The 9414-nt window shown below is 33.9% G+C and overlaps 1 non-coding gene across 1 annotated transcript; it reads right to left on the reverse strand.

Annotated features, from left to right (window-relative positions):
• Positions 1-3988: 3988 nt before the first annotated feature.
• TRNAP-UGG (transfer RNA proline (anticodon UGG)) lies at positions 3989-4062 on the reverse strand. Its single transcript has one exon. It is a non-coding gene; the product is annotated as a tRNA-Pro (tRNA).
• Between the last annotated feature and the right edge of the window lie 5352 nt (positions 4063-9414).

The raw sequence follows: 9414 nt of genomic DNA on the forward strand, positions 1-9414 counted from the left end.
CTTATGGGGCATTCCCATTATCCCTTTTTATTTATGTAATGAGCTTATCCTCTCTTCTCTGTTCGATTCCTAAATATCGAAACCGATCGTTGATCCAAGACTAGAATATTCGGAGGACTCTTCCGACCGGACAAAAAATCTGTAATTATCGGCAAAGTTGTTTCTTTTTTTTTTTTCAAATCCAAAAATTACGTTTACTTTATACATAGGTCGTCGATTCCACATTGGATAAAAAAGGGATGGGATTCCCAATTTTCCAATAAATGGTTCAAATAATTTTATCGATATGAGTGTTCTATATCGGATAAAACACAACTATTTATTTTGAAACCATCTCCATACTAACATAGTGGTAGAAAGGGCACCAATGTTGCGGGACTTCAAACAATTAAGCTTTAACCATGTTTAGGGTCCCATATTATTGGTTGATAGAGAATCAAAGTTTATTTACCAATGAATCACGAAATGCTATGGTTCATACATATGATATTATTTCTGAATTTATTCGAAGTAATTCATAGAGATCGTGCACCTTTTTTTTCCTAGTTATAAAGAAGAAAGTGCAGCTGGTTAGGTCCAACTTATTCTTGAAATAAACAACTCGCACACACCCTTTCCAAAAAAAAAATCAATACACCAAGGACTACACTTAGATTTATTGGATTTGTTGCTAAAATATCGGTATTAAATCCAAAACTCCCGGCGGATGGCCAGTGACCCAAGGAAACGAAAGAATCGGTTACATTTTTCATATGATCTCCTCTTATGGATAGGACTAATTGAACAGAGTTCTTTTTAGATTACTTTATTTTTGAAATTCTTATTTCTATTTTATTATTTCCATTGAAGTTCCCAATAAAAATAAATAAAATACTTATTATAATTAGGTCTCTGGTCTCATATCAATTAAAAAATACCTCGTTTGTCGCAACGCTTCCTAAAAAAAAGGTTACATTGGACTGAGAACGGGAAGGAAGAAAGCGAGTGTATCCACTAATTCCTGATCCTCAAATTAGTCCTTCCCACGGGTATTGTCTCAACGAATAAGTTAAAGTTGTTGTAGGAGTTAAGTCTTGATATAATTCAAAAAACAAGCGACAAATCCACGGCAATAAAAAAATAAGACAAAACAAAGACTTTCACATTTCTATAGGATTAAACAAAGGGATTTGCAAATAAAAGTGCTAGTGCTACGACCAGTCCATAAATCGTTAAAGCCTCCATAAAAGCCAGACTAAAGCAATAAAGTACCTCAGATTTTACCCTCTGCCTCACGGTTGTCTCATGATACCCTCTACGGCTTTTGGCCGCCCGCCCGATACCTTGACCAACTCCGGGTCCAATAGAAGCCAACCCTACGGCCAACCCAAAGAAGAATAACGGAAGCGGAAATCGGTGGATTCATGGTAAGCTCCTCGTATAAAGATAAAGAAATGGTTAATGATACAAGCAACCAATTAATTATGACTTATTATTCCATTACGAAAATCCATCCAAATCGAAATAACTATGAACTACAAATTAAAATTTACAAATTAAGGTAATGAGATTATTGAATGATCGAACTGCTTTGATCTCGCGTTTTAGTTCCTATCCATAGAGTCTTTATCAATCCATAATCAATCCATAATCAATCCATAAGGGCCTAGTTCTTTTATTTCATTTATTTGTTACTGAACCATTCATTCTTTCAATTCTACACCCTTTCTCTTCTATATGCTTGATTTTATCTGTTTATTCATCCGCCCGCATTTAAAATGAAAGGGCTTCTATTGTAATTGTAATTCCTATCTAAATTCACGGTAGGGTAAGAAAATAAATAAGATATATGGGTAGTTCATATATAACTAGTAAATATCTAATATCACATATACATGGCTTTCTTACATAACGTAAACCAAAAATTAACATCTTATATTCAATCCAATTCTAGAATCATTCTTTGAATTGAAACATAAGGAAAAGTTGGCTTATAGTCATTAAATTACATTACATATACCTAGTCCGAACCCACCCTAACCTAATCCATTTTTATGAATCTGCTTTGTAAATTAAATTATTGGTTTCCTTTTCTTTATCATTATCCCAAGCATTAATACAAGCATGAATACAAATAGACGAATTCATTAGTCTGAATTCTTACATATCAATACAATATCAATATTTGAGATCTAATTGCATAAAATTAATTTGAATTTTGATCAATCGTTGAATTGAATGAAATCAAGTGAAATGGGAATAGTTCCATAGAACGTTTTTTTTTTTTTTTCATTTACGAAACCTGATAACATAACAATTCTTATCCAAATCCAAATTATGATATGAATAGTAAATCTTGTGATTGATGAACAAAAAGAAATATATTATTAGAGGTAGTATGACGAAGGGACCAAATTAAATCTTAGGAAAAATATCTTTTAAACCCCCCCCTTTTGACAATTGAATTCCATAATATCATAATTTTTTTTTTTTTTACTACTCTAAATCATATATACCCTATATTGTATTGTATCTATTCTGTTCCAAAATAGCTTATCCGAACTGCCCACACACATTGCTTTGGGATAAAAAAGCATATTTTGAAAGATAGTCAATGATGACCCTCCATGGATTCCCCTATATAAGCCGCTGGCTAAAGTTGAGAAAATAAGAGCTTGAATACCACTTGTAAATAATCCAAGGAACATGACAGGTATAGGAACTACCGAAGGTACTAAAGAAACAAGAACAACAACTACTAATTCATCAGCCAATATATTACCAAAAAGTCGAAAACTAAGCGATAAGGGGTTTTGTGAAATCTTCTAGGATGTTAATTGGTAAAAATATTGGAGTTGGTTGAATATATTTACCGAAATAACCCAATCCTTTTTTGTAAGACCAGCATAAAAATATGCTACTCTTGACGTAGGTAAAGCTAAAGCAACAATGAGTATTTATATCATTTTGTGGGTGCGCCAACTCCCGTGGGGTAACTGCGTATGATTTTCCAAGGTAAAAGAGCCCCGACCGGTTGGAAACAAAAATGAATAAGAACATAGTTCCAATAAAAGGAACCCAAGGACCATATTCTTCTCCAATTTGAGTTTTGCTCAAGTCTCAATGAATTCAAGGACATATTCAAAAATTCTGACCGTCGGTCGGAATGGTTTAATGGATTTCGAACTGCTATGGTAGCGTAACCTAATAAGATAGCAATTACGAACCAAGAAGTAATAAGTACTTGGGCATGGACTTGGAAACCCCCTATTTGCCAATAGAAATGTTGGCCTACTTCCACACCGGATATATCATATAACCTTTTTATTGTGTTGATGGAACATGGTAGAACATTCATATTGCCCTCTGACAGAAATAGAACTTAAAAAGGAATTTTTTTGATTAAACCATCTCTTTATCGCCTACTTTAATTGAATTGTATCGAATACCAAGTAATTACATAATATAAATATACCCAGTAATTTTTATCTCTTTTTTTATATTCAGGATATAGTAACCGATTCCATAAATATATGGAATTCACGAAGTAGAAGTAATTTACTTATCTTATTATTAATCAACGATTTCTTATATAGCTAGAACGACCCTCACAAATTGCGGATACTAATTTGTTAAGAATTAATCGGATTGAAGCTATAAGCGTCATCATTGGTTGGAATCGAAATATCTGCAAGATCCGGGTCACAATTTGTATCAATTAAACAAATTGTTGGAATTCCCAAAAGCGCCTGCTCAAGTTAGTAAAGTTATTTCATTGTAATTCGACCTAAGAAGAACAGAATCACGCTCTGTAGGATTTGAACCTACGACATCGGGTACTAAGAGCTTTCTTATCACAATATAAAATACCGTAAATAAAAAATAAAGGGATTTTTTTGTAACCCCCACCTTGCATGCATATGCATATAGTATCATAAAATATTATGTATGTTCAATTTTCATTGATCTCAATTGATCCTTCATTACTGCACATAGTAGAAGTAATAGATAGGGATGACAGGATTTGAACCCGTGACATTTTGTACCCAAAACAAACGCGCTACCAAGCTGCGCTACATCCCTTTCAATTGGACTACAGTGTCATTGTAGAGAATTCCCGTCTTGTTTTCCACATCGTAATTTCCTCCATTGATATACAATTTATCTTGCTTGGCATTTATTCTTTTTCGTATCATATAACATATTCTCATACAACACATATAATAATAAATAAAATTATATCAGTAATGCCCAATAAAGTAAGGTGGCGTCTTTTTCTGTTGTAAAGAAAGGGAAATATCATCCACCGGGTCGTTATATATATCCATTTTAGTTAGGGATGCCGCGTACAAATAAAAGTGATCCTTAACTACATATGTATCTGATCATATATGTATTACAATAAAAAAAGGAGGATTTTCAATGCGAGACATAAAAACATATCTCTCCGTGGCACCTGTGTTAAGCACTCTATGGTTCGGGTCTTTAGCAGGTCTATTGATAGAGATCAATCGTTTATTCCCAGATGCGTTGACATTCCCATTTTTTTCATTCTAGTTACGGATGAAAAAGATTAGAGATACAATAAATTATCTGTGCTCCCCCTTTCTTTGTTTTGTTCTTTGCTGTCATTTTTTTTAGGATAAAAAAAGAAGTAAAGAGAAAGAATCAAAGAAGATTCGCCCGCAACGAAATTCGGGTTCAGGCTGAATTAATAGACAGAGAACAGAAATGGAAATTAAGGGTCGAGGACAACAAAAGCATACAAGATACTTAAATGAAATACTATACTGGTATTAGATTAGAACTAATTTATAGTTAGAAATAATTGTATTACTTATTATTTCTCTATTCTCTATTGATTGCAATGAAATATTTCAGAATTGGATTTCTAATCAGCAACTTCTTTTTTTCTTCCTTTCGGATTGAAAATAAAAGAGTTGAGTGAATCCAAAAGCAAAAGAAAGGAGGTTTATGGCCAAAGGCAAAGATGTCAGAGTAAGAGTTATTTTGGAATGTAACAGTTGTGTCCGAAACGGTATTAATAAGGAATCGCGGGGCATTTCCAGATATATTACTCAAAAGAATCGACACAATACGCCTAATCGATTGGAATTGAGAAAATTTTGTCCCTGTTGTTACAAGCATACGATTCATGGGGAGATAAAGAAATAGATAAAGCGGAACGCGTGTGTAACCTCTCCACTCCAAGGAACAGTAATAAATTAAAATTACATAATATATATATATTATATAAACAAACTATAAAAATAAAACAATACTATTTCTATTTCGGTCGGATCCCCAATGAAATTAGAATTAATAAATAGGATTTTAAAGATAAGGAATAAACCATGGATAAATCCAAGCGACTTTTTCTTAAATCCAAGCGATCTTTTCGTAGGCGTTTGCCCCCAATTGGGTCGGGGGATCGAATTGATTATAGAAACATGAGTTTAATTAGTCGATTTATTAGTGAACAAGGAAAAATATTATCTAGACGAGTGAATAGATTGACTTTGAAACAACAACGATTAATTACTAGTGCTATAAAACAAGCTCGTATTTTATCTTTGTTACCTTTTCTTAATAATGAGAAACAATTTGAGAGAACTGAGTCAACTCCTAGAACTGCGGGTCCTCGAACTAGAAATAAATAGATAGACCTATATCCTCAATTACAATTGAATAAAAATTCCATTCCGAACCCCAACTCAGATTGATTTTTTGTTCAAAAAATTAGAGAATCCAGATTTGATTGTCACGTCATAAGAAAAAATTAAAGTAAAAAAGATACCCCCCCTTTTTTTTTTGAAACGTGCTCATTCATTTTTACTATTTTATCTTTATTATAATTATATTAAATAGTAATTTTTACTCTACCTTCCCGGAGCTCATTCTCCGGGGCCCCCGTTTAAATCATTACAGTGTATTCCTTCCAATCTCCTTATTTAATGATCTTATTGGAAATCATGTAAAGACAATTCGTATTTGATATGGCTATTTGTGCAAGTATTTTACGATTAAGAAGCAACTGCCTCTTGTATAGATCATTTATGGATATACTATAAATATAGGATACCCCCATCTCGCGAATTGCTGCATTTATACGAGTAATCCACAAACGACGAAAACTTCTCTTTTGCCTGCCCCTATCCCGATGAGCAGAAACCAAAGCCCTTATTTTCTGTTGAATAGTAGTTCGAGTAAGTCTTGAATGAGTCCCCCGAAAGGTTGATGCAAATAAACGAATTTTTGTTCTACGTCTCCGAGCTACATACCCTCGTCTAATTCTGGTCATTGAATCAAGTTAAACTTTAATGAATAACTAATTGATTTTTTTCTTTCAGTCATTCTTTTCCCCTTTCCTGGTCTATTAATAACAAAACGGATTCTTCCAATGTATAAAAAAAATTCCAATGGCTTTTGCTACTATGACCTTCCCAACCACGATTTTCCAGACATTTAACCTCGAAAAAAGAAATTATATTGATACTAAACAAAATAATAATAATAAATTGTAAATTAAGTTGAGTATATTATAAATATAAAGTAGTAAGGGTAAATGGATAAAAAAAAGTGGGTTCCTTCGTTTCTATGGTTGCTTCTTAAACGGTGAGGTCCTTTCTATACACCGGAGCCTCTTCCCTCATTTAATCAATGTTATTAGTAACTTGTACAGTTCACATTCTTTGACTCTACCCATGAATTATCCAGCAATAGATCTTTTCACAATGAGATCTACCCATACAGTAACGGTATTTAATTATAAAGGTTGGCTAGGTAGCTGACCCTGTTAGTCCGTTCTTGCAAGAGCGGAGCGTGTTTCTTTTGCTTCTTAAATACTATTTCCCCCGCTTAATGGATAACCATTTGCTACCACTGGGGAATTGCTTCTCATCTCCAATTGAGGTGATTGGATTTGCACCAATGGAAACCATAAATTTCATACACAGTGGTTTTTTTTTATATATTGAATGGAATTATTCCATCCTATTCATTGGTACTGGTCATTGATACTGGAAAAAATTTTCCCTTTCTTTTTTCCAGTTCATGATTTGAACGAGTCGCACATACACCCTAGTACACGTTCCTCGACGCTGAGGACATCCCCGAAGGGCGGGGGATTTTGTTACATTTTTTATTGGCTGTCTTGTGTTTCTAATAAGTTGTTTAATAGTTGGCATTCTGAATCTGAATCACATATAAAATATAAAATGGGCTGGTTTAGATCAATCCTAACCGGATGATTATGAATTATTTCTATTTACTATTGATTGAATTTATTTCATTTTACCTTATTTTGCCCCGGCAAGAAGATAAAATTTAGGTTCATTCGAATTATGGTTCAAATCAAAATAGAATCGTGGATTTACGTGAAATCACCGGTATTTTCGACCGCTACAAGATCAACAATTCCATGGGCTTGGGCTTCTGTTGCATAAAAAAATCTCTTTTTCCATGTCTTCGGATACAACCCATAAAGGGTTACCCGTTCTTTGTACATAAACCCTTGTGAGGATTTCGCGGAGTCTCAGCAGTTCTTCCGCTTCTAGGACAAATTCTCCTGTTTGTGCCTCATAATAAGAACTAGCAGGTTGGTGGATCATTACCCTGATGATATAACATAATGAATGGTTCCTCAATCTCGTACGATCGGACGACGGAAAGAGGTAAAGAATAACACGAAGAAAAAAGAATATATAATTGAACAACCGTACGGGCATTTTTTGTGCATTGCATACGGCTCTAGAATGGAATCAAAACCAAATCTCGTTAAGTGATCCATTTACCACCCTTCTTTTCGGTAGAGTTAAAAAATACTATGATGGTTCCGTTGCTTTTTATATTTCGAATTTATCCAGTATGTGATGTGATTCAGCAATCCCAAAGTTTTTTTTGATCCGATCAAATAAGTATAAGTAAAAAATTATCTTGTTTTTTTTTTTTTTTTTTTCGTTTAGTACTCTTTCATAATATCGGAAAGAGACTTCTGGTGAAAAACAAAAAGTTTGTGACGCTGAAATGAACCCCGGATAGATAAGATCAAATCGGAAAACCTTTTTCTCATATTACTCGCCCGATACATAATCTCATGTTATGAAAAAACAATAAAGGTTTGTTCATATCGAACTCGAAGTGCCATGCTATTATTACTTAAATATTATTATATATTATTCATAATTTATATTGCGAAGGCATAGTCTTCTTTTTTTTCTCTCAAATAAAAAAACTCATTGGCCAAGCGTGAGGGAATGCTATACGTTTGGTAATTTCTCCTCCGACCAGGATTAAAGATCCCATTGAAGCGGCTAATCCCATGCATATTGTATGTACATCTGGTGGCACAAATTGCATAGTATCATAAATGGATACTCCGGGGGTTATCCACCCGCCGGGAGAGTTTATAAACAAATAAAGATCCTTGGTCTCATCCTCTATACTGAGGTATACCATGAGACCAATAATTTGGTTTGAAATCTCGCTATTAACCACTTGGCCTAAAAAAATTAATCTTTCTCGATAAAGTCGGTTGATTAGGACAAAATTTTATCCCTTAGGAACCGTACACGCACCTTTGGATGCATACGGTTCAAAAAATTGCGAAAAAAGAATCAATGTGTTGATTCCAGCCCACCTTCTTTTTTATAGTAGGGCTTTTCTACTTCCTAACGAAGGGGCTTTTTCTTTCTATTTTTTTAAGAAAGATTCTTTTTTGCTAGCCTCTCCGTAAAAAAGAATCCACTAAACTTATCGAATTAAACTCTCATTGATGTATTGTTTCATCGAAATCCAAATTACGATGTAATTTTCTTGTTCCTGAATAGGCCTCCTCAATTATTTTAGGTTTATGTTCTACTCCGGGTAAAGATCCTCCCTATTTCAATTTGCACATATAGGACAAATGATCCCAATACCACTTTTTTTGGTACGACATTTTTTTTTTCAATTCATTTCATGCCTTTCTTACGACAAATATTCGATGTAGTCATCATATTATTTCATTGATTGGCAGTTTGAGATCGCCCATATGCTATAAAGTAATTACTTATGATACAACTGGTAATCATACATATATTAGCAGTTGGGTATTTTTTTGAACGGAGCCTGGATACTTCATTTTATTGGTCCAGCCAAGCCAACCATAAATTTTTATAATGGAAAATATTAATATTGATCTTGATCCCCCCCAAAAATGGATCGAATTGCACTTCACGCTCCAAATTATTGATGGTTCAAGCAATCTTTTTTGGGCGAAACGGAGGGTATCTCGATCGGGAGAGAGAACGGGAAAATCCCATATGGCCCAATATGTCTGACAAGTCGCACTATATGTCAATCCAAACTGCATCTTCCTCTCCAGGACTCCGAAAAGGTACTTTTGGAACACCAATAGGCATCAACTGAAAGAAAGGGATTTAAGTACTATATTTT

Source organism: Coptis chinensis, chromosome 2 (genome assembly GCF_015680905.1).
Source record: "Coptis chinensis isolate HL-2020 chromosome 2, ASM1568090v1, whole genome shotgun sequence".
Lineage (NCBI taxonomy): Eukaryota > Viridiplantae > Streptophyta > Magnoliopsida > Ranunculales > Ranunculaceae > Coptis > Coptis chinensis.